This window comes from Schistocerca americana, chromosome X (assembly GCF_021461395.2).
Source record: "Schistocerca americana isolate TAMUIC-IGC-003095 chromosome X, iqSchAmer2.1, whole genome shotgun sequence".
Classification (NCBI taxonomy): domain Eukaryota; kingdom Metazoa; phylum Arthropoda; class Insecta; order Orthoptera; family Acrididae; genus Schistocerca; species Schistocerca americana.
Window position 1 is genome coordinate 231,959,296 of NC_060130.1, and position 12,163 is coordinate 231,971,458.

Consider the following 12,163-nt stretch of genomic DNA (forward strand, 5'->3'; position numbering starts at 1 on the left):
CGAAATTGTGAAACCACAGAATGATACTGTAAAAGTAGAACAGCCTCTCTACTACGAGCAGAAGTAGGAAAATTTCAATTTATCAGTAAGAAAAATTAATAGATACATTTATATAAACTGGAAATGATGCAATTACTTTCTCCTGGTCAACCAATAATATTCCAAGCACTGGCACCTGTTTAACTCTAGAATGCCGACACACTGAGCACACAATTCAGCGATTTAAGACCACCTCATGATATTTGTTGTACATTAAGGGAGGGTCGAATCAGTCAAGTAGTTGTAGCTTAGGTCAAAGATAGGTAATCGCTAAAATGGACGTGAATTTATTGAAACAAATTAGTTTGGTTCACACATCAAATATCGGCAAATACGAGTTTTTTTCTCAACCAGCTACAATCACTGAGGACGAAGTACAATAATAAATCCAAATTCTTCGGGAAATTAATTAAAAACTGACTTCAGTATTAATATATGAAAGCAGAAGGCATCTGAAAGCTATCTGGAGTACTATTAACTTCTTAAAAAACTACTTATCAACGCCTGGGCAGCTCCCTAATGCAGCAATAATGATGAAGCTCGGAATGCAATCTTCATAATCCAAACTCTGAATCAAATAGCATCAACACAAGTTGTGAGAAGCATTCGTAAGTCAAGAGCTGCGCAGATTACAAGTAGCGCAAACGCTATTTGCGACACATGTTTGAAACAGCAACAAGAAGCGCCAAGAACCACTCATAACCTCTGTGGAAAAGACGTCGTCCAGCGGTGCCAGATTATACCAGACATCTACCTGCCTGCTCCCCGATTCGCCTCCAACTCTCTTTTCTCTGTTCTCACGCACACAGAGTGGCAATCCCTGTGTTTGCCACCATGACAAATGTGAATTTCTACTTCCACACCACTTCGCAGGGAAGGCTTGCCGATGTTTTCCGTTCCGCACCCGCTGTGTTGCTACAGACTAACTATTAGTTAGCAATAGCCAATGTTCTTTCCTCACCGACTGCACACTGACCATGTAAAAAGTATCTCGTTTCTCACTCTATGTGCTAAAATATGGCGGTGGCTTCCCCTCTGCTACGCTTACAGGAAACGCCCAGCTGCATTTCTCAATGTCTTCAGAAGCCACCCGAAGAACAGCGCAGCGCACAGCAGAAAGGCGGCTAGCGGTATCCCCGGCCAGAGAGTAGCCCACTCGGCCGGCAGCTGCACCTGCCAAAAATTGTGGGACATTTCGAGACGCCACCATTCGGCCACAGGAAACCTCGAGCGTGGGGGTGGCGGTTCGCCTCTTGTACCACCAGCGGCATTTTGGTAAACACAGAATTTCGCCTACACCTGCCCTGTTCTTCTCCCAGTAAGTCCCGTGTTGCTGTGGAATGTGTTGTTCGTGTTAGGTTGCAGTGTGGAATTAACAAGATGTTTAGCTGTAAGAGAGAGTTGTAGTGGTAATTTTCTAAAAGACTGTCAGTGAAATCATGACTGCTGATAGTGGTCGCGTGGCAAAACTGTTCGTCGCGCCGAAGAGGCGCTTACAAGAGGGGAGCCGGTCGCTTACAAACAGCCCTCGACGAACGGGTTTGCCGGGCCTGCAGGCGTGAGAAAACTTTTGTCTCTCCCTGGCTCCGGCCGGGGATTAAGACCCAAGTAAACAGGCCGCGCGGGCGTCATCATTGTCCACTGACCCTCAGAACAGGCGTCGCGGAAAGCCCCTGTTCCAGCTGCGGCTGAATGCCATGGGTCCCTGTAAAATACCGAAAGCTCGTCTGAGGACCACATATACTCTTCCCTTTCTATAACCCCAAGGTTAATCCTGTGAAACAGGCTGAGTTGAAAGCACAACTCTAATAAAAATTATTTACTTATTGACATTTTTAATTTGTTACTGATTAGATGAATTAAAGCATGCAGAACGAAATCTTTACACAGTTTGCGAATAAAAAAAAAAAAAAAAAAATCCTATTTCCCCAAAAACCTTGGATCTCACCCAAATCTTAGGTGGCCTCCATTCTATTATTTAAACTTAATCAATCCTTGTGATTGGTGCTTGACTTTCCACTCCTTCCCCCCAAGAAAAAAAGGAAAGCAGAATTTTCAAAACTCAGGGCTTGAAGGAGCAACAAATTTAACTTTCACTTCAGTGCAATTGTTAATTTATGGGGAGAAATGCTGTGACTCTAGGAATATCTATAATCCTTAAGCAAAACACAGGAGGAAATAGTCTAAACGTAAACAACCTTCCCACAAGCTGAATGAACAATCATCACAAGTGACGTGAACTATATTACTAAGAAATCTCACTCAAAAATAATGCAAGCAAATTATAGCTAATAAAACTGCCGCTGCTGAAAGAGAATTAAATACTAATCAGAGTCGAAGGTGCAGAGCGGCTACTACATCTAAGATCTAAAAGCCAAACCGTGGCTCACTGTGTCGTTCCAACCACATCAAAAAAGGTTAATCCAAAGAAACGAATCCTGCATCAGGGCCGACATGAAACCTACCACTTAGTTTCTTGTATTTTTTTCTTTTTGTGTTCGGAGTTTGAGGTCGCTCGAAGTTCAACAGAGGTCCGTCCAGTCTGGTTGCCACACTCAGGAACTCAAAACGCAATTAAATTGACCAGCAAATTCGCATCTAATAAGCTAAATAGTAGAACGTGTGTCATGCTCGGGATTCAGCAGTATTTAGTGCAATCCGCCTGCCACACTCTAGAACTCGGAACATGATTAATTCCATCAACAAGTTAGTAGCTTGTGAAATATGATACCGAAAAAGCAGAACAATCTCTCTGAAGCGTGCATAAGCAGGAGAATTTCAATTCATCAATAAGAAAAATTAATAAAATATTTACACAAATAAGAAATGAAGCAATTATCTTTTCCTGGTTAATCAGTGATGTCCCAGATAGAGGCACCTGTTTCACTCTCGAACACCGACACTCTGAGCACAGAATTTAGAGATATAAAACCACCTCATGACATTTGTTTTAAATTAAGGGAGGGTTGCAACACAGCTCGATTGAAAATAAACATTAAAATGAACGTGAATTTATTGATTTAAATTAATTTGATTCACATATCAAGTGTCGGCAAATACAAGGTCTTTTCTCAACCAATTAAAATCACTAAAAGTGAAGTACAGTGGTGAATCCCAATTATTCGGGGACATTAATTTAGAAGTGACTTCAGTATAAATATTTGAAAGCAGAAGGCACCTGAAACCCACTTGTAGGGCTGTTGACTGTTGACAAAGCCTGGAAAGTTCACAAATGCTGTAATACTGACGAAGCCCGGAACGCGATCTTATAATACAAACTTTGTACCAAACATAAACAACACAAGATGTGGGAAACACTCGCAAATTGAGAGCTGCGCAGACTACAAGTAGCACAAACGCCATTCGCGACACATGCTTGTAACAGCAACAAGAAAACCAGGCTGGACCAGACACTACTCGTAACCTTTGCGGGAAAGACGTCGCTCTGTGGTGCCAGATACGACCACGCAGCAACCTTCCTGCTAGCCGACTCTTCTCCTACTCTCTTTTCGTTGCTCTCGCACACGGAGAGAGCTGAACCCAAGGTTTGGCACCATGACAAGCGTGAATTTCTTTTTCCACATCACTTTGCAGGGAAGGCCTGCTGTACTGCCGTAGACTAACCAGGTGCCGGCAATAGGCTGTGCTCTGTTTCCTTATCGGCTGCACGTTGACCGTGCGCAAATTCGCGGTGACTTCCCCTCTGCTATGCTTCCAGGAAACGCACAACTGCGTTTCTCACAAAGTCTTCATGAGCCAGCCGAAGAACAGCCAAGCATGCAGCAGAAAAGTGGCTAGCAGTACTGCCAGCCAGAGAATAGCCCTGTTGACCGGCTGTCTCAATCGGCTTAGCCCGCCAGTACGAAAAATTGTGTGACATGTCCAGACGCCACTATTCAGCCACAGGAAACCTCAATTGTGTGTGTGTGACCAAGTGTATCTCGTCCCACCAGTAGGGAATTTTAGCGAACGCAGAATTTCACCTCCACCTGCCCTGCCCTCCTCCCCGAAAGTCCTGGTCAATATAGCACATAATGAAATTATCAGAGGTCGCATAGTGACATGTGAGTAATCAGTATGGTCATAACGGTGATCCAAGATGGCGAACTGGAGATATGAGGACACTCTACATGGCTGCCACATTCAAGAGAGTGTACTTAGTGGAAATATTAATATGAGCACATCCTACATTGTTGCCAAGTCACTCCTGTTCTATGTTTGGAATCCTACGCTAGTGGGAAATTACAGAAAGGCCAATAGCTCACATATACGTCATACAAACATCACGTTATTTGAAATCCAAACTCAGTTGCACTTCAGTTCAATTCAAATTCAATTTAAATTCAAATTTATTTAATTCATAATCAAATTAAAATCAATTCAACTTCATTTCAGTTTAGTTCAGTTCAGAAACGGGAGCTCACTTGGCCTAAGTTTAAAAATGTTTCAGTCCCAGCTGTGAAAAGTTGAAACACTTCCCACTCTGACATTACAGTTATAACAAATTCCCCCACTCCTCTCATATCACTGTTTCAACAAATTCCCGTACTCCATTTACCTTAAGTTTGTAATGGTAAAAAAATTGAAAATTCATTTGTTCTCATTTTGAAATTATAAGAAATACACTTACCCTAAGTTTTAAATTATGGGACGACCTCTGATTGCCATAACTAGTCCACTCATCGTAACTTTAAAACTGTGTGGCTCATTGGTACGGAACGTACGGTTGTCAAACGCTCATCATGGTCACGTGTATGCATAGGATGATAGGAATACGGTACGAGGAGTCATGTCTTTATCTAAACAAGCTACCGCTAGGGAGAGCGCCCCCCTCCCTTTTCACAGTCTCTGAACACATCGATCATGAAGTTCACACATGTGGGACTGCACTGTTCTGAGCATCCATCACCTCCACCGCCACTGCCGCAGCCACCAGCCGCAAGCCCTACAGGCACTGTGCCCTGTAAGACGATAGCACACTGTCTGGTGTTCAAAGTGGACAACATGGTTGCGATAGTATAGTTCCCCTATCAACGTGCCCTGGCCTAATGGTTCAGCTTACATCTGCAATATTCTAATACAGACATACTAGCGGGACGTCATCAATTAGGAATGCAGGTAAACAAATTTTGTTGGCTACGAACAATACAGGCCAACAGTCAGCTACATGATTTCACACTTAAAACTACTCTACTTTTAGAACTACACAATATTTTATTGACCCTCCGCAGTCATCTCGTCATCCGTATTTACTCAGTACAATATCATCATAATGTCTTTGTCTGACGTGTTGGGGCTTGTAGGACGGCATGGAAGCACACCTAGAGGACACTTCAGAAACATATACAACTATGGATATACATTTTGGGTAAGCACATCGAAGACAAGAGAAATCTGTGATCATATGGAAACATATAATCATTCACCCGCCCCCCTTCCAACCCCACCAATTCCATCGAATAGTACCGAAATCAACCGTAATTGTATAAAAACTGAATTTTTCGTTGAAACCAGTGTATATAGTACCGAATTCAATTTTCTATATGCATCAGAGAATTTCTGCATTAAACCTACTCCTCTAGTATTGAACATGTAGACTGAAGAATGAAATGTAGTTACTCACTCCGAAAACAACATATAGCTGCAAGCATGTCACAGAAATTTTCCAATTGATGGTCCCTGCTTCACTACGTTTCTTTCGTTTCAAACATAACGTCAGACGTCTCCATAAGATTTCTAAATGGTGACTGCCGACATACATACATTAATTTTATGCTGAAATCGACGGATACTGTATTGAAATCAATGACATTTGTACATAAAGCAGTGAATTTGACGGCAAATCTAGTCCATGTCGTTACATTTGTGTCTAGGCTGCACGTAACTGTTATGATCCTAACATGGCGTCGCTGATTTCATTCGATGTCTGTTGTCATGCTTACTACATAAGCACCCCAAACAAACCTCTAGGATTGATTGTACTAACGTTTTATGTGCTACAATTATTTCCTTTACAGTAAATAGCATTTTATGAGAACCATTCCAACAAATACGCTGTAATTGGTCATTATTGTAAATGTTTGATATCTTTACGCAATTTCTCAGGTTTAGTGATACTTCCTCTCATAAGTGCCTTTACGTATTTAGCTGGTGATATACCTTTCATTTCTTTGGAAGTGTCTAGAATAATACTGTACACAGTGTCACGTATTAAAAACATGCTTTTGGTTTTAACCAATACCTTGGTATTGGTGTAACATTTGTCACAGTTCGTTACTGATCGTGCTTACCAAAGACGACTATTACCAATATGAATCTCACTGGCAAATGCTATAAAAATGTTCAAATGTGTTTGAATTTCTAACAGATCAAACTGCTAAGGTCTTCGGTCCCTAGACTTACACACTACTTATACTAACTTACGCTAAAGACATCACACACACCCACGCCCGAGGGAGGACTCGAGCCTCCGGCGGGAGGGGCCGCGCAATTAGTGACATGGCGCCCCTAACCGCGCGGCCACGCGCGGCTGCTATAAAACAGAGATCCTTGACAGAAATAGAAATGTACAGGGCAGCAGCGTTTGACGTTTGAACTTAACTGTATACTAATGATACTGTACTAAAATCACAAAAAGAACAGAACGCTAGCTCATACCTAGCTCTTTCTCACAGTAAGTGCGAAGCACATAGTCAGAGAAATGTGTACATAGGCTGGTAGAATTTACCAATTCTTGTCACCGACTCAGAATCGCTAGAGTAATGAAACTAAACGAATTGGTTTATATCCAAACCACCTTCAAGTATAAAAGGTCTAGTGGAGAAGATTCTCTTAGAAGTTTAATACAGTGTTTCACCTTAGGGCATGGCCTGCAGTTCTTCTACACGTATCTGCTGCATTTTGCTACAATTTGTGCTGAAGTATATGGGCGTTTGAAGTGAACTGCTACGTCGTCTCCGTTGTGCAGTGCACAAGTTGTCAATTTCGTACTATATTCACGCTTCATATAGAATGCTCAAAGTCGAAACGTCGTCCGAAATATTTTAGAATATCCTTTAAACAAATCAGTTGACTCACGACTGGAATGCTTAAAGTCCATACTTCGTCCGAAATATTTCAGTCTATCCTTCAAAGAAATCAAACTACTCACATCCTTGAATAACCTTGATCGTCAGAACTATTTCACTGAAGTCGGACATATCCCAGTGTCCTACAGCTTAGAAGGCTTGTAGAATTGCAGAAGACCCCACACATGGTCGTTGAACATTGCGCCTCCTAATAACTTCTTTTGTAATCAGGAGAATCACTTAATACAACAGTGCACTTGGTGGAGGAATCACACAGGCGTTCGTCAGGAAATGATTTGGAAATCCTATGGAAGCATGGAAGCTTCCTAATAGAGCTACCACTAACCAACCAATCGATTATGCACGTATTTCACATGGTGCTCACATCTTCCGATTACTCCACAGTCAGCATGCATAAATCTGTTGGAAATGTTATGTGACTTATGTATAACGTAAATCAATTACGATTTATGTGAGAAATCACATTAAGTCATTTAAAATGCAATGCCAAGTTGGGCATTAGACCACTTTAAGTTTGTAGAAAGGATGATTGATGTTTAACGTTTTGTCTACTCTGAACTCAAATTTCAGTAACACCAAGGTGTACGTACAAAGGAAAGCAATATTAGTTAAAGAATAATACTGTCATCTATTGAAACCTGTGTGATCACTTTGGTACAGCTAGCTGAGAGTCTATGGTATGAATCTAAAGGTAGTTGGGAACCTATTTCAATGTGTAGTATGAGTATACTGCTACTACCATCCTGAGTTCAGGGAATGATTGTACTACTGCTCCAACCACCATTAGTACTCAACAATCTGATCTACATGTTTCTATGAATTACCACAGCACATATTCCTAACTTTGATATAAGACTCAATAGTGCTACAGTGGTTTAAGGAGCACTCACGTTGTTGTCTTAGTCATCAAAATCATCTGCTTTGATTGCATCTGGGATGCTATTGGATATTAGCTCTACACCTGCAATTGTGGGAGTTGTGTATAAACATCTCGTATCAGATACCACCAGGATAGAACGCATTGGAACTTATTCATCTGCGTGCTAGATTTTCTGATAGTCATAAGCTTGGATATGGAATGTAGTGTGTCGTAACAGCAGACGTCTCTGTCATGACCGTCCACAACCTCTGCAAGCAAATGAGTGCAAACGTTAGTGTCTTGCTCAAGTAATGACACACACAATGATTATAAATGATTTAGAAATCTTTTGGAAAAACGTGATAAATATGTCTGACAATTACCTCACTGCAGATCTTCACGATAAGTGTCTATGGTACCAGGTCTAAGGCGTATGTAGCTCACCGTGATGTTAGTTTAGTACATACAGTCATGGCACTTCTTCTCCCAGCTGCATCAACTGTGTGCTATTGGGCATAAGGTGTGAGAGTTAGCTATAGTTGAACTGCAGGGAATGCCCTAATGTGAAAAGCTGATTTAAATTTATAAAAGAATCCTCTGCATCACATCTCTTATACTTTAGGTAGTTTGCATGTAAACCGAACAGTTGTGCTTCATAGCTATTCTCGGTCAGTGACAGGAGTTGTTGAGATTGTAGCACCCTCTGTACACATTTCTATATCCATGCACTTGACAGTGAGTGTGAAAGAGAGCTGGGGGTGAGCTACTGTTCTGTTCTTTTTGTGATGTTAGTATAATATCACCAGCATATTGTTAAGTTCAAACTACAAACGCAGCTGCTATGCACACATCTATTTCAAAGAATCTGCATTCATTAAACTGGCCAGTGATACGCAAATTGATAGCGGTCATTGAAGAAGTGAGCAGTGAATTACTCTATGCTTCTGGTTGAGCACTGACCTCTCTTTTCCTCACTGTAGTTACGTGAAATGTATGTTCTCAACAGTATATCGCTCTCCGGTCTCCTCTAGGTGTGCACTGCATATAGTAACACGTTAGAGAAATACATTGTGAGTGTATCATAGTGAGTGAATGCAGTAGAAGAAGGGTTAGTGGAACACTGAGGTGTTAGAAGCACGGAGGGCAATAAGACATCACACAGTTCTAAAATTAGAGTAGGATTAATTGCAAAACCATGTAACAAGCTGATCTGGGATGTATTGTCCATAGTGAACAAAAACTATTTATCTGCATTTATAACTGTAAACGTAGCACTCACATGTTCATACACAAATAGTGCAGATAGAAGCTGGACCAATAGACTTGCGCATCTTGTTGGGGTTACTCTATGAGCGCGCCCTGATCACTCAAATTTAATGCCATACAGTCTCGTGTGGTCTTGTACTGTGGAGTGATGCTGCAGCAACGGCTGTGCCCCTGCTTCTTGGCAGCTGATGGCTGCGGCAGCAATGTTAGGGGCTTTGCAGCCTAGTGCGAAGCTGCATCAGCAAACTTTAGGATTGGTGTGTTTGGAGACAGTGAAAGTGTGGTGGGAGGGGGAGGGCTGTTTCTGGTGTGTTGTTCACTTAAATAAAGACGTGGCTGCTGTTAGCCTGTTTCTATCCTGCTATGTGCACACATGACTGTGACGGGTGTTCGACACCAATACAAGCTGAACAAATGAGCTATACAGCTTTAAAAGTAGGATTAGTGACTTAATTCTAACATTCAGAGGGCTTCCCATAATTGAAAACTAAGGGTAAGTGAATTTATCACCATTCTAAGCTTAGGAAAAGTGAATTTTTAATTTGCCCACAATATGAAATTTAGGAGAAGCAATCTCTTGAGTTTCGAAATTATAGTAATTGGATTGATGAAATTTGTTTAAACTGTGACATCAGAGGAATAGAGGAAATTGTTTAAACTGTAATTTCAGAGTGGAAAATTTTTAAACTTTAGATAGCTGGGAAAGCAATGTTTTCAAACTTAGGGAAATTTAATTAAATTGAATAGCCTTTGAATTGAATTTGAATTGAATTGATTTGAATGGAATTTAATTAAGTTGAAACCGAATGTGAGCTGAATTAAAGTGCTGTTCCATTTAATTTGAAGCAACATGATGCTGCATGACGTGTGTGAGCTACTGGTCATTTTTCAATTTCCCTCCATGGTAGGATTCCAAACTCAGAACAGAGGTTTCTCGACAACCTTGCTGGTTGTGGTCGTATTTGTAGGCTCATTAAGCCCACCATCTTGGATATGGAAACCATGTAGGTTGTCGTCTTATATCACCAATTTTAATTCTGATGTCGTGGAGACTGTAATCATCTTGCCAGATCACCATCTTAGATTGCCGTCTGGAGTTATTATGCCACACATGTTTGTGTCTAACGCTTGCGGCTATGGTGCCTGGTCAAGGGGCGGGATGGACGGGTGGGCATTTTGGAAGACACAAATGCAACAAACAGACAAGGCAAAGCAAGCAAGCAAATAAAAATGGTTCAAATGGCTCTGAGCACTATGGGACTTAACATCTGAGGTCATCAGTCCCCTAGAACTTAGAACTACTTAAACCTAACTAACTTAAGAGCATCACACACATCCATGCCCGAGGCAAGATTCGAACCTGCGACCGTAGCGGTCGCGTGGTTCCAGACTGTAGCGCCTAGAACCGCTCGGCCACTGCGGCCGGCAGGTCAGAACAAATTTATTGCGCGTAACAGATTTGCAGGGTATGACAAGGAAATACAAAATCAAATGTGCTTGCGGTTCCTTATATTCAGATGTTATGTTGTGTGATGTCATCATGTACAGTGTACTTGATGTCAAACTCAGAGAATAGATTTCGAAACAGCCCGATCAATAAGTTCAGCAGTTAGTGCAAATACTAGATCAGTATGATTCTGGTGCGTCGTTGGCTCATACATTTGAGCAGCCAGCTATTTGTCGGGTTGAGTGACGATGGTTGGTTTGTGGGGCGCTCAAGAGAGCGGTCATCAACACCCTCAGGTTGAGTCCCTTGTTTTCGATCGGCCAATTCGGTGGCGGCAGCAGCTCTCCACGCCGAGTAAACAACCTACGCTGCGTAAGCTGTTCGCTAAACCGGCAGATACACAGGCGAACAGAATTAAGTCTTGCCCTCGGTGTTATTAATGGCACAAACGCAAAGACTGCCCCTCCAGACAAGCCCAGTGTTACGCTTGTGGTAGGAAAGGACTTGTGCAATCCGTATGTTTCCAATGGAACAAGCATGAGAATACGGCCTACTCAGAAAAATCTGCTCACAAGGCCCGTCTCATTAACGCAGTATATTCAAAGCCTGAAACAGGCATTAGCAAACCTAGCAAGCGTGCAGTTCCTTTGGTGCTACGCCAGTCAAGCAAACTTTTTGTTCCTTTACTTCTTTGTGGGAAACGTGGGAAATTTCAGGTGGACACAGGTGCCTCTGTCACATTGCTCAATTGTCACACATATGAACTGTTAGGCTCCTCACATCTGTCTAAGACTAGCACAAAACCGACGGCTTTTAATGGACAAGACATTCCCTTTCTCGGAACATGTACTTCGCTTGCCATGTGTTGCTCGCACAAACAATGACTTTTACAGTGCTAAAATCAAGCGACTGTACGGGCATATTTGGCCTTGATTCTTTTGATTTCTTTGTCTTTAATATTTAGGACAATGTGTTGTCAGTTTCTGCATTCCATGCAAAGGACAGTGTAGCTAGCTTGCTATAAGAATTCCCAGAACTCTTTTCTGAAGGTTTAGGCAAAGCTAACATTTTTGTTGCACATATTACTCTGAAAGACAATGCTCAGCCAAAATTTTGCAGCGCCGGAACTGTTCCCATTGCATTACGGGACAAAGTACCTCCTGAGCTTAAAGAACTGCAAGTTAGCGGAGTTATGGCGCCCATGTTAGTCAATGGGCAAGTCCACTGGTGTTGCTCATCAAACCTTCAGCTAGCACTCGCCTCTGCCATCCCACAAACTGTCATTGATACTTACCCATTAACACGTTCATAGGATCTGATGGACAAATTAGGCGCTAGACGCTACTTTTCAAAAATTGATTTGCGCGACGCATATCTTCAAATGCCGCTCGATGTAGAATCTCAAAAAGTGTGTGTAGCAAGTACTCATTTCGGCTTGTTTAAGTATTTGCGTTTGCCTTTTGG